Source organism: Prinia subflava, chromosome 3, assembly GCF_021018805.1.
Source record: "Prinia subflava isolate CZ2003 ecotype Zambia chromosome 3, Cam_Psub_1.2, whole genome shotgun sequence".
Lineage (NCBI taxonomy): Eukaryota > Metazoa > Chordata > Aves > Passeriformes > Cisticolidae > Prinia > Prinia subflava.
The window spans coordinates 101,108,041-101,130,065 of NC_086249.1; positions in this window are offsets into that span (position 1 = coordinate 101,108,041).

The following is a 22,025-nucleotide window of genomic DNA, read 5'->3' on the forward strand; positions in this document are numbered from 1 at the left end:
TCTTCTGGTTCCTGTATTTCTTTTGTGGCTCTAAGAATTAATATAAATTTTATTTATTTTTTTTAATGTGAGTGTTTGAAACAGGAGACTGTGTTGCCTACATTTCAGGGTATGTGCTGCATGTCCTAGGGTCACATGAAGGTCCATGGGGTGTTGGAGGGCACAAAGCCCTAAAAGAGCTCCTGTTAAGAGACAACAGAGCAAACATCTATGTCATTAAGTCTGTTTCTGTATGTTCATGAACACATTATATAATCTTGCTAGTAATAAATCTAGAATAAATCTAGAATAAATCTAGAATAAATCTAGTGCTAGAATAAATCTAGCACTAAAGCAGGCCAAACCTCTCCCAAAGCCAGGTTGGCAGTTTTTCCCTCCTCTCTCCTGCAGTAATTCTGGTTCAAATGTTCATTTTTTCATCTCAGTAGCTTCTACTTTTGAAATGTTTACATCATGTGTGATGGTAACGCCAGCCAGTTAAAAAACTAGCACACCATGGCACATTTAAAGAGGTACTGTAATCCCCTCCTTGCTCTTCTTTTTGCAATGTTGTAATGATTGTCTCTTAGAGTCCTAGAAACTTATAATTTCAAGTTTTGGTGTATAGTAATACATATAAGTCAAAATAGAAAGCTTTAAGTGTTGTTTAAATCCTTCTTCTTCACCTTCTTCTTCCTTCTTCTTAATGAGCTTGAGTACTTTTCTGTAATTAAGTAAAAAAGGTTCTCATTGTAGACCTCAAATAGTCATTTTAAAGTCAAAAACATAAATAATATGTGTCACGTTGTTATTACAAGTTTATCACTTAAATAACCTTAAAAAATTAAAAACCTCAGTTTTACCTTTGTTTTCTAAAAACTCACAGTACGGGTATCTATAAATACTATAAATAAATAAAAAATAATAAACATTCCAAGTCCATACTCAGATTTAACATTTCTCATATGTTACTCACCCCAACCTTAAAAAAAAAAAAAAAAAAAAAAAAGCAGTACAAGCAACAACAACAAAATAAACAAAAACAAACAAAACAAACCCAAAAACAAACAAACAACCAACAACAACAAAAAACCCCCAAAAAACCAAAAACATAACCTTTACAATTGTCAAGTACTTTGGGATCCTCAAATATTGGGATACACTTTTGCCAATCCCAGTCCAAAAGTATCTGTCTTCAACAGGTATGAGCAGAATGGTGTACATAATTCTAATGAAGCCTCTTTGATGGCATAAAGATTTTTTATTATTACTATTTTTATTTTTGGTCTGGAACCCTCACATCTAATCACATTTGGATTCAGTTTCTGGTTTTTTATGGTCCCATTACTTCTCTCATCCCATGTGGTTCTAACTAATTAAACAGATAAAGTGTGTTCTGCCTGGATTTTGGAACGTTATCCTTTGAATGCATGATGTTAAAAGCAGAGCAAACTTCCTGTGAAAACACAGCAACTGAGAGCCTCCACATTTTCTCACCTCAGACCAGAGCTTGTCTGAGATAAAATACATTGTTTTCATAAATTTTCTTAGGCTCTCTGACACTGTGGCAATGAAATGGCATAATAGCTATGCTATCTGGTAGAAAATGCACTCAGAACCATGAACTAAATTTTGAGGACAAAGGAAAGTTGATAGAGTAGGGGTCAAAGCCAAAGATCTCCACATTTACAAAGTGTAAGAGATAGAATTTAGGCACATGATTCATCACTGTCTGATCAGTGGCTGGTAAAACCGCTGTGCAGCTTTTTAAATTACATATCATCTTAATTTCTACTCCTTAAATAGTAGTGCATTTTAAAAAACCCAGTTTTTCCTTGTTTGTTGTGTTACAGTTTTTCTTCAACATGTTCAGAGGGAAAGTCTTTTCTTCAGGACAAGCTGGTTCACACCTCTGAAATTTCCTGCTGGCAAGTAAATGGTTGTTAACATCACCTTTAGTCAAAGCATCAGAATGGATTCCTGTGTTACCTGCAGACTTTATCAGCACCTGCTTCAGGTGCAGGGTGTGATTGAAGCCAGGAACTCTTCTAAATTCCAGATCTGAATGCAAACTCCCACTGTTCCAGGCCCCTGTCAGTGATCCCTGGGTGTTCATCCTCCCCCCCACCCTTTTCCACCACTGTCCTGACATGCCCTGGGATTTGGTGCTTTCAGGCACCCAGGGAATCTGCTGCTTGCACTTCACCCCTGGTGGAGAATCCCTCAAAGGAGGGGTGAACATGGCTTGACAGCTCCCTAATCTGTGGCCAGGCCATGCTGCTCTCCTGCTTAGTGCCTTTGTGCTTGCTGAATACTGATGCTGCAAATTTAAATACGTTTCTAAACATATATTTTACACAGTTTCAAATTTCCCTCATGCAATCAGTGCAGAAATTGTGAAAACACGTCAGTGCTTTTGAAATACTGCACAATTAAATGAGCATAGGCTGCATGCCAGGCTTTCCACCAGGGGAAAACTGCTGCAAATTGTCTCAGCTGGTTGTCTAGGCTGTCCCTGCACTCTACAGGGGCATCAGTCGTGACTGAAATGTATCTTGATTAGCAGTGAATGTTAACTGGAGAGGTAAATGTTAATAGCCAAGAGTTTTAATCCAACATACACAGTCTGACATTCATCTAGAGCTAATAAGCAAAAACTGAATATTTTATCAATCAGATTGCGTTCAAAGTAGGACTGATCATTAAATGTAAAACCTACAAGATTAAGGCTGTTACCAGAAGCAATGAGTGAATGCAAACATTCACATTCTGAGCACACACAGAGCCACAGCACAGGAACAGAACAAGGGTCTGAGTGCCACGGTGCAGCCAGGCCTGCAGCTGCCTGGGGATCATGGGGATGCCCCAAGGGAGGGTGTCTGTGTTTGGAAAGACAGGTATCTGTCAGGGGAAACTGGATCTTCCCTTGGAATGGAGAATGTAAAAACCCCTCCGTCCAAATTATTATAATTTTGCAATTAGGGGCTTTCAGGGAAACATATGGGAATAGGAATAACAGTTCTTTACTAGGAATATTAAAAATACAAATGCAGTAGTACAGAACAAGCAAACAAACAAAAAACAAACAAACAACAAACAAACAACAAACAAACAAACAAATAAAAACACTGCACAAACAAACAAAAGTCCTAGAAAATCCTGACAGAGTCAGAGATATGACCTGACAGCCTGTTGTCAGGGTGTTGGAAGCAGTCCAGATAAGTCTTCCTGGTGTAACAGATGTTGTTCTGTGAAATAGAGATGATCCTGTAGACAGGTTCAGTGGTGGTGAGATGAGTCTGGTCTTCCTCTGAGAATTCAGTGGAAAAGAGGCTGCTTGGCGTTCCTGGGTCTCGGTTTTTATCCTGGTGGGAATGGTTGGCTCCTCCCACTGGGTGGAGCATCTCACCATGGGATGATGGAATGTGTGATGTCACTGGTGAGCCTTAATGGCCCATTAACAGAAGATATCCCCTGGAGGGTGGACAGTGGTGAAAGAGATAAGAAACACTGCCCTACCTGGTTTTAACAGCTGGCCTTTTATCAGAGGGCACCTGCCCCTTCCCTGATGGAGTTACAGGAGATAAAGAAAAAAACAAACAAAAAAAATCTCCCCAACTGATTTAAACAGATGAAATAGAATACACTTTTTTTTTTGGTTACATAATCCAAGACAGAGGGTGACAGCTCAGGCCTGTCCCACCCCCAGGCTGGAGCAGCATCCAAATTTAAGTCCCCACTGATGCCATAATTATTTAATACAAGTGCATATGTTTTTAGAACTAAATAATTTTAGCTTTCTTATTATTATCATCTATGTGGACTTAAGGACCTTCCTGGTGAAAAGGGTACAGAGGCTGCCTCCCATTCAGTGGAGGGAGGCCATGTAGGCTCTATCACAACAAGAGCCAGTCACATGTCCCCTCATTAGATCTCACAGAGAGACCATTTATCAAGATTGCTCATGTAATGAAACCCCAAGAAGAAGTGGAAGAAAACTGATGTGATGTCTCAAAGCATTCCAGATATCCTACTTCATAGTCTCTGGTTTCCTTTCCATCTGTTTCTCCTAATGAGCCCATTTTTACAAATCTGTGACTGGTGTAACCACCATTCTGATGGGAGGATTAAAAACAGTAATGGTAATCATGCAAATATATACATACTTACTAATATGACCAACAAAGAAAAAGTAGGAGAAGACCCTTAGACAAACATAAATTAATTCCCCAATGTCAAGCTCATCCTTGCACTATGCTAATCGCTTCCTGACTATTAGCTGCAGTTCAGGCTGATCCAATTTCCTATTTCTTCTCCTTTTTGCAAAATTTTCCTCCAAAAGAAATCCATTTTCAGGTTTGTGGTGGTGTTCACTATTGCTATTACCATGAATACCTGCATCCAGAGGTGCTTGGCACTGCCGTGGCATCTGTGGTGTGGACTTGTGCCAATTTCTAAAGGCACTTTGCATTTGTTCATTTGCCATGTCAGTTCCTGCCATGCAGAATTCCTTGGGGATGTGTCCACAGGGCACCCATACAGGCAAGGATAGTGACAGAATGGAAAACAAGGTTTTATGTAGATGTAAAGGAGATAGAAAAGTTTAAGTGCCTTAGAAGGTATCATATTGCTGCTTCAGACAGAGACAGACTTAAGGACAGACTTAATCAAAGGGTATTTCTCAAAAATAATCAATGTTTTTAAAGTAGTGACCAGATGACATGTTCTGAAATGAAAACCAACAGTCTTTGCTATGTAATGCCTATTTTTTTACTGATCCTTGTTTAGAATCTATTTGAGCTCAGTTTTTTTTTCTCTTGAACTAGACCAGCAAAAGCTGATGATGCAAAGCAGATGAGAACATGAAATTCCATCTCCTACCTCAAAACTGTGTCCTGTGCAAGTGCACCAGCATAGCTCAGAACACGAGGAAATCAAACATTTTCAATCCTTTAACAAAAAAATCTACCATGTTCTTCACCAATAACTTAATCTGAAGAGTTCCTGAAGAAACAAGTTATGCCTCTCACTCATGCCAAAAGTTTTCTTGTGAATAATGGCTGGTGACATTTTATTTTATCTTGATCATGATGATCCTGCTGCTTTGCATCTATGGAACTCACAGCACACTGTTTCCATCTGTCACTTGAAAGATAGCCCCCTTCCAGTCTGTCCACTACCAGCCTTCATTATTAATTCATTGCTGATTTATTTCACCTTAATGGGAGTCAAAAGCAGCTCCTAGGTTTGCATTCCTCTGGTTGCTCATTATCTTTCCCCCCATATTTCTTCTGCCTCACTCCCTAATTTTTAGCTATGGTGAAATAGCCCATTATCAGTAGCAAACCTCATGTTATCCTGAAGAAAAAAAAACATACAGGAAGATATTCTAGAAGCTCCTACAGCTTCTACAAACTTGGGAAAAATTAAAGTAATGAACAGCAGGACACAGGCTATCAGGTATTGTTAAGGAGGATATTGTGCATGTATTAGGTATTACAATGTGTGTACATGGCAATGCTGCTGTGACTAATGGGGGGATGTTGTTCCCTGCACATTTCCACAGTCCGAGATGGCCCTGTATAAATTGGAATGGCTTCAGTGAAGAGCCCTGAAAATAATTAACAGATTAGGAAATATGCTTGCTAGTGAAAAATCTAAATTTAAAGAGGAGAAGGTTAAGAGATTATTGTTTCTACAGGTAGGATTCATTTAACCTTTTCCTGCTTATCTGCACAGGCTCTCAAGATCCCTTCTCTGGGCCATGGGAGGGACAGGTAGATCTAGAGAAGGATTTATACTGTACTAGAGTAGTAAATCAAGTTTCCTCCTGAGATTCCTGGCTCTCTCAAAGGACACTTAATTGACTTGGGCTAAATAAACTTCCAGATGATTAGAACCAGTGAACTCAGTCCCTCCCCAGGTATGTGCTTGGGGAGCAAAGAGCTACTCATGCAGTTCTCCAGTGATAACCAATACTCCTAGCCCAGGAGAAAGGGAGAAATCAACACAAAGCTTCCCTGGAAACTTACCATTGGGTTTATTTTGTACAGGATCTTTGCTCCTGAGAGGCAGCAGGAGGCTGTGATGAGCTCCTTGCTCCTCCAGGAAGGCTGGGAATGCCTTGCAAAGGTCTGTGCTGTCCTGCTCATCCTCAGTGCCCCTCAGTGCCCTGGGACAAAGCTGAAACCCCTCCCCTTTAGCATGGGAAGGCTGGGGCCTGGCACATTTTTAGTGTCATTGCACACATTTTATGCACCCACACAAGCAAGCAACATGGGCTGTGTGCTGGACCAGAATCAAGTTTTTTTATCTTGTAACTGCCATTTGCACTCTGTGTTTTCTAAATACTCAAAATCTCAGCATTGCCAAGTGCTGATTTTAATCCAAATCTTTCTGTGCTAAATCTTCTGAGGTCAGAGCTTGATCCCATTCTCTGAGGCTTGGTTTAGATTTTCCATGCACATGTTACTTTTTTTTTATTCTATATACAGTTTTCCTTCTTTTCAGGCCTAAACTTCTTCCAAAATCTTTAATTACCCTATAAATTCTGAAGTCCAGCCCCCTCATCCCCTTTCCTTGTATACCTTTTCCTTTAACTCACTTCCATAAGCACAAACTTTCTCTAAACAATTTGAAAATTGCATATGTATACTCTTACTAGATGTACAATAGTTTTAAATCCATAGAATCTGGATCTGACAATAAGCAGGGCTTTTCATATCCATGCTGTTCTTAGACTTTCAAAGTATTTAGGGCTATCTTTGCTAATTGTCTTCCATGTTACAGGTGTCTCCTTTTCAAGTGCTTGGTTACTTTGATGAGCCTAACTTGCAAAGGTGCTTTGTTTATATCAGCCCTTCTGTATTGGGCAGCTAGGATCACACATAAGTCTCTTTGTTTTCTGCAAAATGAGAAAACTGTATTCATTTTATGTTTACACATCTGTTGAAGCCAACCTTCTAGTTTCAATATAATAAAAATTTGTTTCAATACTACTGTCCCATACAGACACTGGGTAATAGTTTTCAAGTTGAAATATTATTTAGTCTTCTCTCACATTTCTCATGATCAATATTTTGGTTTCATGTGGTAGCCAGCATGTAGTTACTGTTACTGTGGCTTCTATTTTACAAATAGCAGATTTTGGAGGATATATAAAATACCCCAAACAGGTGCTACTTTACAGATGTGATCAAGCAGCCAGACAACATCAGGGCCCCTTGTTTTTGTCCCATTCCTCAGCTCAAGGATATAGAGTTTCTTGTTGCTCCTGACTGCATTGAATGGAATTACCAGGGCTGAGGGCAACTTCTGACTGTTTTATCTGAAGACCTCACCTGGTCCTGACTCCATCTTCATGAACTAGATCCTTCAACCAAAATATCACCTCAAATCTAGAACATCACCTAAAATCTAGAATATCAACCCTCTAGGTTGCAATGTGAAAACAGAAACTTGTCATGTTCAAATACCTGACCCTACAGTCTGTAGGCTTGGGAGAAGGATTGCAGTGATCCTCCATTTTCTGGCAATTGTCATTTCATGGGAGATGGAGGGAAAAAAAAAAAAAGAAACCAAGGTGAGCCTTCTGCAATTACACTTTTGGGATTAAAATCTTGGTCCTGAGGCACTGTGTGGATTTTCTGATTGACTCCTTTTTGCATGCAGTGGCCATTGCTTTCCCTCATGCCTGTCTGGGGAATGGTTAATACCTGGTGGGATGTGTCAGATGTTTGTAAATCTTTGCGTGCAGGCACTTGGCAGTAGGGTACTCTGCAGTGCTATTTCCATCCACTTTCCTAGCTCAGACACTGTTTTATGTTAAATCTTAGAATTGTAGAATGTCCTGAGGTGCAAGAGACCCACAAGGATCATCAAAGTCCAAGTCCTGGCCCTGCAAAAAACACCGCCAAGAATCCCAACCATGTGCCTGAGAGAGTTGTCTAATGTTCCACCAAAACTCCAGATGATGCCCTGGGATCAGACCATGCCTGATTTGGGTCTGTACTCTTTTTGAGGTCTTGCCTGCTTCCCTAACCTCCTTTTGGTCTGTCTTGGTTTGCATTATTTACTTCTGGTTCCACATTATTTGCGTTCTCTCCTTTTGTTGTGTGAGCCTGAACTCCTTCAGTCTTTACTCCCATTCCCTGTATGGATCTGCAACACAGGCACAGAGGTTGGGAAAACTGCCATGGCATTTTTCTGGGAACTGTGACCCTCCTTACTGCTCTTGTACTTGTGGTTTGTTCAGCTGAGGGGTGATTCATCCACGTTTCCACCAGTTTGGAGATAGGTCACAAAAAAACTTCCATTGTTTGGATGTCTTTATCCTTGCAGACTGTGGTGGGAGGGGCTGGTTTGTCTGCAGCTTCTGCCACTTATTTTTGCTTGGCATGTTGCTGATCACTGATGCATTTTGCAGTCTTGTTCTGGTGACTGTCAAGAGCCAGTGGAGCGATTCCTGCTGGTGTCAGGGACTGCCTTCTGAAAGACTCTGTTACAGTTTTTGTTGCTTTTCTAAAACAAATAGGGTGTGAAAAAAAACCTGTTTTGCTTTTCAGGTATGATTTTAAATGAAAAGAACCTTAACGTGTGCAAGCAGACAGACATTTGTCTAAGCCACAGTGCTTTCTGGAGCTGGTACCTGTTCAGAAATACCTGGACAAAGGTACAGGAAGTATCTCATCTGGTAATTCTTTTGACAAATAAATATGACTTTTAATCTATGTCAGTCAAGTGAAGCAATTGAAGCAGTTCTGTCAGTCAAGCCTTCTGAATTCCCAGTCACAAGTGCCTGAGCACTGAGGTAAGATTTTAATAACCAAGTGTATTTGCATACTTTCATACTTGAAGAATGTGTACAGACAACACCACAAAGAACTGGCCTTTTGAATATTGGTTAGTGATTTCAAATTCCTTGAGTTGATTAGAAAAGTCAGCATTTCACCTGGGATTGACTGACCAATGAAAATAGTAGACATAAGCAAAGTAAACACACTATGATTAATTAGCAAATATATGTGGTATTTTGTATTTCTGAAAAACAAATCCTGACATTTTCATACGAGATTCTGGGACTGTACATTATATAACCACGAGGCTTGCTTAATGAAGGAATGTATTCTGAAATGAGACACTTTGATGTGCCTATACCTTTTAAACTAAAATAGCCACATCCCCATGAACACTGCTTTTGCTCCACTATAAAATATCATTCCCTTGGGAAGCAGGTATAGCTTTCCCCCTGAACCAGGTGTTGCACAGCAGGGAATAGCACAGCTCCTGGAGGTCACTATGCATAAAACCCTCTTCTAGGTTCAGCACCTCTGCAAACTGTGTTGGCCAGAGCTGGGCTGGCCACTAGTGCCTGTATTTACTCAGGCTGATCAAAAGGTCAGAGAAAAATTGACCTTTAAACCCATGCAGGCTTCATATGAGCTCTGTGTTGGTGGAGGGCCATGCCTTAAACCACAACAGATTCCTTCCAGGGAACTCTGTTTTGCCTAAAAGTTTGACTTTTCTCTCCCAAGTCATTGTCTGGAATTTTTCGCAGCTGGTTTCCCTTGGTGCAATTCTTTGTGAATTGTGACCATGCCTTCTAAACTGGACTGTGAAATTTTGTAGTCTAGTTGTCATCTAGTGGTGATGGGGCAGTGCTGCTGAGCCTACACCCACGGTGGTTTGCTGTTCCTGGGGAAGAGCTGGCAGATGTTCAAGGCCTTGGCAGTGAACAGCACACAGGGTGAGGTGGGTAAAGCTGACATGAAAGACTTTATGGTGGCAGGAGCACAAATAAACAGGCACTGTGGAGGAGTGCTGGTAGAAACATTTAATTGATCCAGATGTGGAATATTGTCATGACAGCTGTTCAGTGTTGATTGATTTCTTCATTAGGAATAGCTGTAATTTGTCCTCCCTCCCCTCTGGAATGTATTGATGAAAACAGATTATGCAAGATGTCCTGGGCTCCAGATGAGAGGTGACCAACAACTGCAGAAACAGGCATGGCACCTGGGAATAGGACATGCTCTATAAATGCCAAGCACAGGGAAAGGGAAATTTGAGGTCCCTTCCAACCCAAACCATTCTATGATTCCACAGACCTAGGGCACTGTTCCTCTGTGGATAATCTTGCAGGCAAGCAGTAAATCTTATGTGGCCAGAGCACTCACTTTTGGATTTGAGGACCTTCTTAAACTTGGAGAAACCTCTTTCTGAGGTTAATATTTTAAGATTATGCATTTGTGATAATTCTTCCCCAAATGACAAAGGCTAGATAATCATGGAATCATTTAAGTTGAAAAAGACTTCTTAAGATCATCAAGTCCAGTTGTTTATATGCTGTGATGGGCAGAAACTATATAACTTCTAAAAAACAGTTTCTGACATTCATAGCCTGCCTTCATCATTTCACCAAAAGTAAAGTGCATCCTGAACATGGACCTGAAAATGGTGTTGCTTATAAAAGCAATAAATAATCTCATTCTGAATTTTGAAGGCTCCAGCCCTGGCCAGGGGAAATCTCCACTCCTGCCCCTGGCACAGGGAGCACTGCCCACAGGTCAGGGGAGGTGATCCCCCAGGAGAGGTGCCTGAGCTCTGGAGGAAAGTCACCATCACTCCTGTCTCAAAAAACAGGACAGCAAGGAGGACCCAGGAAACCACAAGCTCATCAGCTTCCCCCTCATCCCCAGGAAGGTGACAGAACAACTCACCCTGGATGTCATCTCTAAGCCTGGGGGATCATCACAGGTCAGTAAAAGGTGATTGTGCAATACCAGGAGTCAGGGAAGCTGCCCAGCAGCCTCCTGAATTGGATCTCAGGGCTACAGTGCAGGGCCATACGCAGCAAGGTTCTCCCAGGAAAAGACTGGGATTCACTCAACATCTTCACTTCACCTTGGCTCTTTGCCTTTAGCAGAGACTCCAGTCACCCCACAGGCTGCCCTGGGAGTGTGGCTCCATGTGTCTGTTCTCTATGGAACCAGCTTTTGTCTTTTTTTTTGTTTTGGTTTGGTTTTTTTCCTCTATGATCACCACTACATTCTCCCCCTTTTTTTTTTTTTTCCTTCCTTTGGACTGTTTTGTGAGGTTTCAAAACACCTTTTCCCCTGCTTTTTTACCAACCCCTTTCCTACAGAGCTTCACAGCTGTAAAGTCTAAGCCTCTTATGGTCTGGACACTGTACTTCAGACTAGTGGCATAGCTGTTTAGGATCATCACTCCTGAAAAAAAAAGTGTGGGGGAAAAGGAGTAAAAGCACAAATAGAGAGGTATCTTCAACACTCTGGGTTCAATCTTTCTCAGATCTACAGGCTCCTGCAGCAGGCACTGAGAGTTCATGCTCACAGCTGCAAGTTAAAGCTCGATTTTCTCTGGCCAAAGAACAGTCAGAAAAAATAGGGTACCTACACTTTAACATGCCAAATGTTGCCAAGCCTTTGCAGGCTGCCCTGCTGTGTGAAACAAATTCACAGTATTTACTTTTTCTAAGTATTGCAACTCTGCTGTCTTTTTAGCTCAGTTTTGGTGGCAGCTCGCAAGTGATTCTCCTTTTCTGCTTCCCAATCAGATCCTTTTGATGTAATTTTTCTGCAGCAGCCCCTCCACCAGGGACACAAGCCTTGATCTCCTCTGCTTAGTTTAGTGGCACAATTGTTTTAACCCTCTCCTTGGAGGTGCATCAAGAGTTTACCCAAGAGAAAGATATGGTGACAAAATGGTCTTGATGCAGTGTTACACACCAGGCATGGAAAGAAACCTGAGGAGGTTATTTAATTACCTGCACCATCTGGAGGCAGGATTGGTTATACCTAAACATCAATCTAAAGTTTTTAAAGGTGCCTAAGGATGTGTCTTAACAGCCACCTACTGAATTTCCATGTTTTCTGAGCAAGAATGTTTCTTTCATTATGGATACTGTGACTTCGATCCCTGCAGCTACTTTTGTTAATATTTTCAACAGATTTTCCCTTGTCCTTCTCCTCTCTAGACTGTACAGCCAAATTCCTTCAATTCTTTCTTACAGGCAATTTTCATGCCCTCTGATTATTTGAATTTCTCTCCTCTTTACTTTCCCCAGCTAGTGAACAGCTTTCCTGAGCTCAGAAGAAGTGATCCCACTATTCTGGCTGAAGCATCACTAACACTGAATAAAGTGAAAGGGTTGCTTCAGGTACTTCATGATGCTGCCTGGTACTGCATTTAGCTTTCTCATAACAACACAATGTTGACTCCTGCTCTGCTGTGACCCACCATAATCCCCATATCTCCTCCTGGAGAAGGTTTATATTTGTACTGCTGATTATTTTTTCCTGTCTCGCTGCATCTTTCAGGTCTCCTTTCTGTTTGCTTGAGGCAGTGCCTTCCATTTGTCAGGATTGCTTTGAATACTAATTTGTATTTGCAGCCCCTCCTGCTTAATGCCACATGCAAATACAACAGGCTTTATCTCTATTCCATCATCTCAGTCATCAGTGGGAATGTGAAGGGCCTGAGCTGCTGCAGGCTCGCTCTTGGACAGTGTTTGTTGGTAGCTACTCTTGGTAGGTGCTCTAGGTGTTACTCACCTCCCAGAAGATCCATCTAGACCATGTTTCCTCAACTTATTTGTGAGGATATCAACAGAGAGACTACATTAACAGCATCTCTGTGATTCCTATTGATCTCCACAGCAGCTGTGTGGCTGTACATGGATCTGGGTCCTTTGAGTTAAAATTCTCCTCTTCCTTTCTGTATTGTATGTGATCTGCATCTGTGACTTTCTGCTGTAAGAATTATAGTAAAATAATAAATTAGAATGATGGAATTATTACTTTTTTTTTTTTTTTTTTTTTTTTTTTTTTTTTTTTTTTTTTTTTTTAAGAAAGAAATATGTTGATTCAGCTTGAAGATTAAAACTGGAGAGCATATGTCTACCTCTGCAATAGGTGTCTAATTTTCTGCTATAGACCTCAAGCATCTAGTCAGGATAATTGCTGTAGGAGGCTACTCAGCTCACCCAGAGATAAACTCTGAATGTCTGCTCAGGTGAGTGGACTTTAGGTTCAGTTGTCTCACCTGGATCTTCTCCACCTGCAGTAGGAAGACAAACACAGGTCTGATTCTGGGCCCATTAATTCAAGAGCCAAATCCTGTCTGCTAAATTCTGTGTAAAACACAGGATGCTGTCTTCAGGATGTTCTAGTCAAGTTTTGCTGAACATTTTTAGAGTGTAGAAGAAAACCAGAGAAAGGATAATATTTACAGTGTAAGCTGGAGTAATGCTGCACCACTGGAATTTGTTATTGCTGATCTCAATAGCTGCTTACAGTGGTGGGTAATGTGAAAATTACAGTGACCTGTAATGTCAAAGGGGTAGTGAATCTTCCTAGCTGACCTATGAGCTCATCTTAAATTACTAATGTTGCTTACAGGTACAGTAATTAGGCATTATCCCGTAAAAAACCCGAGGGGCTGGGGAGGAAAGTAAAGCAGTAACATAATGAAAAGCAGCACAGTTAAAATTTGTTTCTCTTGTAACTGGATTTTCTTTCAAAACATCTGCTGTTACACACATGAGAAGGAGGTTGGGATACTGGTTGTGTCATCACAAAATAGTGAAGAACTTTTGGGACAGATGTAGTTTCAGCTGATGAAGTTTTTTTCTGGGAAACCTGTCACTAAACAATTTGCTTTTTCACAGATCTTCACAACCATGTCGGGCGGAGGGGATATTTCTTGCACAAGTAGAGAAAAAGATGAGAAACTTATGAGAATCCAATTGAAACAAGCAATTGAGCTTGAAGGCACTAGAAAGCAAGAAAGAAAAGCAGCATCTCCTGATCACTCTTTGATATCCATCCTCACTATCCCACAGCTGGCAGCAGGATGCCCTCGGTGTAAAGCTGCTTCTGTAAAAGTTTGCTGTCCCAAACATCCGTTTACCTCAAGAAACCTCTGAGTGTAAAAACATGGGAGGTAAAATTTGAGGTCATGTCATGATCTTCTATGAGTAAGGTGGGATGTTGCTGGCAGCTTCATGTGTAAGAAAAGTGGAATGAAATTATTTGGCCTTTTTGTGTTCTGCAGATTGGGGACCTTTCCTGTCCCCTGCTGCAGTCTAGAGCCTTCTCCTGATGCTACCAAGGGCACTCTCATTCTCATCCTCCTGAGCTGACCCTGCCTGTGGTGCCTGGTAGCACTTTTAGAGTGAAACAAATGGGCCTTTCCAAGCCTGGCTTTGTCAGACAAAATGTGACTGATTGCAGTCCCCAGCTGATTTGGGGTTTGCTGCCAGCATAGAGCTTTCTCCCACTTATTCCTGCTACTGCTCTCCAGCATGCCAGATCTCACAGAAAGGATGAGGAGTTAGGAACCACACACTTTGCCCCATACTGATCACAAATCCTGCCCTCCTGTCCCGATCACACAGTCTGCCCCCCTGTCCCACAGCCCAGGGCAGCCTTCTCCAGCCATCCAGTGCACTGTGCTGGGTGCATCCACTGCCCCGTGCTCCCATGCACACAACACCCCCAAGCTCATTTTTCAGCTTGTGAAGTGCCTGGCTATTCACCCGAGCTGTGAAAATCAGATTGTTTCTGTTCTCTCTCCTTGCAGGGCTGGCCAGGCCAGCTGTTCCAGCAGGAAAAACAGCGGTAAGTGAGCTCCACCTAAAGGCTTATCCTCAGCTCTCTCCCAGAAAGGCAGTAGGGATTCACAGGGATTTCATCATGCCTGAGCCTCATGCCTCCAGGGAACAGTGTAGGTTACTCAGCAAAATCTAGGAGCAGTCAGAAATGCCTTTTGCCTCCATTGCAGCCAGCTGTGCTGCTGACCTAACCTCATTCTGCATTTATCAGCTTTTATTTTATTGTTTTCAAGGTCATTCATGCAGTTATTTTGTCTGACAGCCATGGCACTATCGAGGCTTAAATGCATAAAAATATATTCATGAAAATGTAGAAGTAGGGTATCCATGTCTCTGTGTGTTTCCCTTTTATAGCTCATCGAAAGACTTAATATAAATAATTTTCAAAAAAAGCTATGATTATCCAAGGCCAGAAACTACAGCTTTTCACATGCCAGAACAAACACTGTCTCATCTTCCCCATGTGTGTGTGCATCATATTGTGTAGCTATCATTAAAGTTTAAGCAGAAAATATCCCAATGTTGTGTTCATGGTGCCTGCAGATGAAAAGCCACAATTAAGACATATATTTCCCCTTTGAGGCTGTTTCCAAGCTGGAGAACACAGATGAAGAGTGTTGACCACCTGCTCCTCATTGTTCAAGGCTTTGGACAGATGTAGTCAGATGGACAGATCTGTGGATGGACAGATGGACATATAAAGGAGGAATCAAATATAAATAAACAGCACAGGAATGGGTTCCCCCCGTGTAGGGACTCTCTTGTGCATCAAAGGGAATGGAATATGTGAGGCACCAGCAACTCTAGTCCCTGGAGTGGTAATATTTGAACATAAGTAGCTCATATGAGATTGGAATAGCTTTAAAGTTTGCACAGTCCTGCTGCAGCAGGTCACACTTCCAGTTACTGGGAGTGTTCGGACAGTGTGGAGAAGTGTCTGACAGTAGCAGGGTGATTGTTTCCACATGTTAAGAGGTGCAGGGTAGGTGAGGAGGAGCAAGGCAGGTGAGAGGGATGAAGAAAACAAATATAACTGTGTTTTCCTCATCTGACTTGTGAATATCTGAGGACTGCCAATATCCTGAGCAGGTTCTTTGCAGGAATGGATTCTTCCCTCCTTGCCTCCTCCATCAGCCTTAGGCAGGAGGCTTTGCTGGCCAGGCTCTGCTCTCACTGAAGTTGCTGATTGCTCTTCTTCTGTGTGACTGAAAGCAGAGTTAAGTCAGTATTGAGCACCCTTGAAAAATCCCTCTCAGAATTCATTTAGTGTTTATTCAATTGAGTATTAGTGGTGGGATTTCTTTGGCTAAAGAAAATCCTTTACTGTCTTTTCATCAAAGTCTACAATATGGTGTTGCAGTTCCCCCAAGTGTCCTCTGCTGTGTTTCATCTTCTGATGTATTTTTCCCCACAGTCACAGTCTGTAGAAGAAAACTACCTTTTAAAATATTGCTCCAGATTTGAGAAATGGCACAATTTCTAAACACCATGAAACAATTTTGTTGAAGTTCCCACAATCTCTTTGTCAATGCTCCAAAGCGAAACAAAACAAGAGTTGGGAAAATCTGCATTTAAAAAAAATAAAGCCAATAGAAAGCCCATATGAAAGGAGTAAACACAGACATGCAGTTTCACATGGGATCATCCTGATCCATTTTCTACAAAACATTATGTCTGGAATATTTATTTATTATATTATTATTTTTTAATATTTTATTTTATTTTACTTTATTTTATTTTATTTTATTTTGCTTTTATTATATTATTATAATTTTATTTATTATATTTTTATCTAACAAGTGACCCCCTGATGGCCACAGGGAGCTGTGTTTGAGCAGTCAGCTGAAGTACTCAGGAGAGTTTGGGCACCAAGTGATGTTTCACTTCAGGAGAATGATGAGTAATTCAGGCCACCTCCTTGTTAAATTTTGTCCATCTTGCAAATAGTGGTGAAACATAGCTGCTTTCTAAGAGTAGTGGAGAAGGTGTAGTAGAGGTCTTTGCTCTTCTTCAGGCTTTCAGAAATGGTAGAGGGCTGTGAGGCTGAAAAGAGATGTCTGTGAAATAGAGCCTTGTTTTGTGCAGATATGTACATATACATATACACAGGAATAGGGCACAAAGATCAAGAGTTGTTACTTCTAATGGTACCAAACTGCATCTTGTGTGAGTGTTTGAGTTCTGCAAAAGCATTTTTAAGTCCTTTTCAAAGAACAAAGCAGACAGTAATGTAATTTCAACACAGAAGAAACAAAGAGCAAATCAGAGTGTGTAATTTCAATGCTTCAATACTATTAGTGTAAGTTCTTCAAATGTAATTTCTAATTCACTCAGACACCTACCTGGGACATTTTCAGCCTCACAGTTTTAGACATAAGTCTCTCTGACCAGCTGAGGTTGTCTCTTCCTTTCCTACAGGGACTACCTGGGAATGTGCATCTGCAGAAAACTCAGCACACTCAAGTGCAAAGAGCAGCTTAATATTTCTGCCAATGCTGAGAGCCTGCTTAGCTCCTTCAGACTGCACTGCATTTACTGACAGCTGCTCTGGGGATTTTACCTCCTCACTTATGCACAGCTCCTGTGGGAAAACAAGGTCACCCGAGGAAGTGGAGACTCATCACAGACCCTCTTCCACTCACATGAGGGGTTTTGATCCCCACCTGTTACAGAGTTGGTGACTGAAGATGTCAGGGCAGAGGATTCAGCTCCAAAATTATTTCGGAGGCAGAACTAGATCCAACAATTCAGAGGTTCTAGTGCTTAGGGGTAATTAATCCTGGGACACAATTTACTGCAGCTCCCCAGATTAATCTTTTTTACACAGTGATTGACTACAGTACAAAATATCAGTGGAAATCTCCATTATTTTTTATGTCTGAAAAGCCTCAAAAGAATGGAAAATTATCAAGTCTTGATATCCATGTAGAGCTTGGAATACCAATTGTACATCTGAATGAAAACAGCTGTAACTCAGGATTTGCTCTTTAATTCTTTCAAGAATAAAAGATCACGTTAATATATGTAGATTAGCTGGGAATATGATTAACTTCTTTTAATATTTCATGAGATGCACTGATGGTTAACATCTAAAGGAAGTATTAATTCTGACTCAGACAAATGATAGATGTCCTTTTGTATTTTCATACATTGTTTTTGATTCCTTGACCTTTTCTGAATAGTCTATTAGGAAAAAAAAAAAAAGGCAGAACAAAACACTTTGATATATCATTCTTGGTGCAAGCCAAGCAAGATTACTTATTCTCCTTAATGAACTGTAAATTTTCTTATCTTGATACAGAAAGCTTTTTTCTGTACAGAACCACCAGGAACCATTTTCGATGCATTAGGCTACTTACTAACATAATTTGCAGTTTACTCTTGATTGTCCTCTCTCTTTTAAACAATAAATAGAATTTCCCTTTCCTTGAAAAATACAATGAATGTACTCACAATTTGGATTTCCAATTAGCTTATTTATACACAGGTTTGCAACACACCAAACTTAACTGGGCTGCTCACTTCCATCAGTCTGCTGCACTTTAGTAAGAGTATCAGTCTCACTACCTGTTAGCCATAATGCAATCTATCTTAGAAGGATGTCAGGTCCTTGTCTTTCAAATAATTCCAGTCAGAGAAAGCAAGACATACTCTCCCTCCTCCTCCTTACACCAGCTTTTTTAATGGCATGTGAATTTTTCAAAAATATTGATGGCTCAAGTCACAGGAAAAATGCTCTGCTAAGCAGAACTGTGTTTTGTAGAGGGTTTAATCCTATTTCAGGCAATTTCTGTACAAAGCTACTGTCTCTAAACAAGTAGAACCAGACACTGAAAAAACACTCACCCACAGGAGGGAGCTCAGGGGCTTCTCTTTTTCTCACATCAGGGACTAAGAACTGAGTTTAGACACTCAGAGCAGCAGACTGTTCCTATGGGAGTTATTTCCCTCCTCTTTCACAAAAACGTTCTGCCTGCAAGTCACCATCCTGCCTGAGCTTCAGGACTTTGTGGCAGGTCTGTGAGGATTTGGTGACCAGGTTTAAACATGACAGCCCACCACAGGCTGTGGTGTACCATGGATGGGCCATGTGAGTTTTATCTCTGCTGCATGAGCCCTGTGACAGGGACTTACAAAAGCTCTGATAAAGGCCACCAGGACACAGCCAGGCTCAGGGACTCGTGGCAAAAGTTCTTCAAGGTCAGCAGGCAAGGTGAGGTGTTGTCAGGGGGGATATCTCCAAGAAAGCAGTGATTTATTCCATTTAATGATTCTTATAAAGTTTGAACCAGTATAGTGGCTTTGAAACTGGGAGCAAAATAATTAAAATTTGCTGTGTCATGGGCTCTTTTATTCTGGCAAATCACAGATTATTTCTGACAGGCACAAACTGTGGGGGCAAAGGACACCACCGAAGCTCTGGTGTTTGCCTCTTGTCTCCATGTGTGGGAAAATGAGTGGGGGTAAAAAGATAATGGTTTATTTTCACATTATAAGTGAAAATAAAGCTCCTTCTCCCTGGACAGAACGTGGTCAGCATCCCCAAATTCCCACAGAATCTGGGGGGAACTAAACAGAGGGTGGAGTGGAGTGGAGTGGAGTGGAGTGGAGTGGAGTGGAGTGGAGTGGAGTGGAGTGGAGTGGAGTGGAGTGGAGTGGAGTGGAGTGGAGTGGAGTGGAGTGGAGTGGAGTGGAGTGGAGTGGAGTGGAGATGCTATAGCTGGGCTCTGTTGAAACCCTTGCAGATGAGGTAACTTGGTGGTACTCTCTGATAAGCCACACAGCATCTGAAAACTGAGGGAGATGAAGACGTCCTACTGTTGAATCAGTAAACCCCTCTCCTTGGGTGAGTACTGTACTCTGTGCGTGTTGAATGATCTTGAACGGTTTTTTTGGGGGACTAGAGCTTGTTAGGGTCATGTTTTGAATTAATACGTTGTTTGAACAATCTTTGCAGTCAGATATGATCACCTGCAATCATTGAACCTTAACTTGTCACTGTTTTATTAATAGATGTTATTCCACAAACTGTTGATGTGCGTCCTTCAAGGGTGCAGGCAGTGGGTGAATGTGTGGAGACCTAGAAGGAGGTTTAATGTTTGGTGTGACCCTAAATAAGCCAGCCAAACCATCCTCTGGCACAGCAGGACTGTTTTGAGAAGAGTCTAACAGGACACTGACAGACTGGCTGGGCCCAAGGGTCCTGGCTTTCCTGGGGCACTGACAGACTTTCACAAAAACTTAATCAAAGACAGGAGGGCATAGAGAGGTGACAGTCAGAAATCTACATCACCTCCTCCTGAGCAAACCACAGGGTGATCACAGCTTAACCAATCTTCTGTGGGGGAAGAGGTGCCTGAAGGGTCAGGTGCAGTGAGGGGAATAAAGGGACAAATCCTTCTCATTCAAATCCCAGCAAGAGGATTCTTCAGCAAGGAACAAGCTGCACATTATCTGGGAAGCTGGGTATTGTCCTCTCTGTTGTTCAATTTAAGAACATTTACACTACTTACACAGTACTCTGACTTGAAAGACAGAGCTTTAGTATCCAGAGTGGTGCCTGACTAATATATCAGGAAGCCAGCTCATCTCCAAGCACCATTTAGACTCTCACCACGAGCTAGATGCTGTAGTTTTTACCTGAAACCTCTTTTTTTTTTTGCTTCAATACACCATCTGAATTTAACATAGGTAGTAGCACTTGTGTGCTTCATCCAGAACTGAGTTTCCTAAAATACTGACCAAAAAAGTATCAAAATATGAATTTATAACTGACTTTGGGGAATTTGGTTAGGAAGAATAGCTTCTCCTTTTCTTAAATGTTAGTGTGAAGATTTTCTGACAAAGCCAAAAGAATTTGGAAGTTTGATTCATTGTTTAATATCAAGTTGTAGATATTTACAACTGTTTTGTTTTGCCATTTATACTTTCTGTTATAGTCCTTCCATGCATTTATTCAACTCAACAGTTCAATTAGGTAATGTTGAATTCACCTCGACATTTATGCCTGGCAAGAGCCTTTAAGGTCACAAGGTGATGATTTCATCAGAGGAACTGAGCAAAATGGAAGGAATTGAAGGAATTGGGGGTGGGGGGAGGGAGGGTGGAGAGGGGGAAAAAAGCTTTTCTTGAAACACAAATTTCTTTTGTGAGGCTGATGTGAGCTGTTACAGTTCTGGGTCTGTGTTAGTGGGGTGGGTGTGGGTATAAATACCAGCCAAGCTCTCCTCTCACTATAGATATTCCCTTTCTTGCTAAATTGGCTCAGGTGTGGTCTCTGCTGAACCCTGCTGTCTCCTGTCACCTGAGGACCACCATCAGTGCCACGTTGTTCTGCCACATCCCATCCAACACTTCCAGCCCCTTGCAGCACCCAGATTTTGTGTCACAGCCCCTCTCTTTTGCACTGGCAAAGGAGATCAGTGGCAGCACAGCCCGGGTGATGCTGGATATAGCAATTATCCCTGAAACATTCCCATTCCTCAGATAGCAGCACAGCACTGCTGCTGTGCAGCAGTGCCTGTACCCATGCTTAGAGGTCATGCATATTTTGCAGTGTAGTTATTTGGCTATCAAAGGTATTGCTGACATTTTGAATAAGGGCTGGAATTTGCTATATATAATTAACAGTAGGGGGTGGTGCTTTTTTGGATAATGAGATCTTTAGATGCTGGAGGTTGAAAGAGAGTGGGAAAGGGATGCACATATGATCTTTCATATAAAGTGGTCTGGTGATAATGCCCAGCTCACGCTCCCTGGACTGGCCCTTTGATGTTCAGACCATGCATCAGATGTGAGAGGAATGACTGACACTCCTGGGACAACACATGGTGTCTAATGAGCTCACTGGGGCTCATCACTCCCACTTCTGACATTTCAACCTGAGCCCCTCAGCTTCTGGGGGCTGGGCTCACCCTTTAGTTTGCCCACAGCTCTCTGTCTTTGAAAGCTGACCATCTCCAAGCCCCCTCCAGAGGACAGAGTTCTTCCCACGTATCACAAACCCCTCTGAATGGTGTCTGTGGTCATACCTGTCCCCCGTGTCTTTGCACTGCTGACTGCCACCTTCCTCCAGGGTTTGGCTTGCAAGGTGTCTGTCACCTCCACATTCTCACCCCACACACATTCACCGTGTGTGGCAGAGGCAAAGGAGCTGGGCTTTGCCTGAGCAGCCACAGCTACTCCTGTTCCTGAGCTCTCTGTCAGACCCCGGGGATCTCCTGTCACACACAGCCAGGTGTGTCCTGGAGCTGCTGCTCGTGGCATCTGCTGCAAACAGACTGGGTGGAGCTGACAGATGGGCTGAGCTCTGTCCTTGGAAAAGACTTCCCCTCCTTACCCTGCCAGACATTGCTGTGTGTGGAGCCAACCCAGTCCATCCCAGACAATCACTGCAGGACTGTGCTCACGGGTG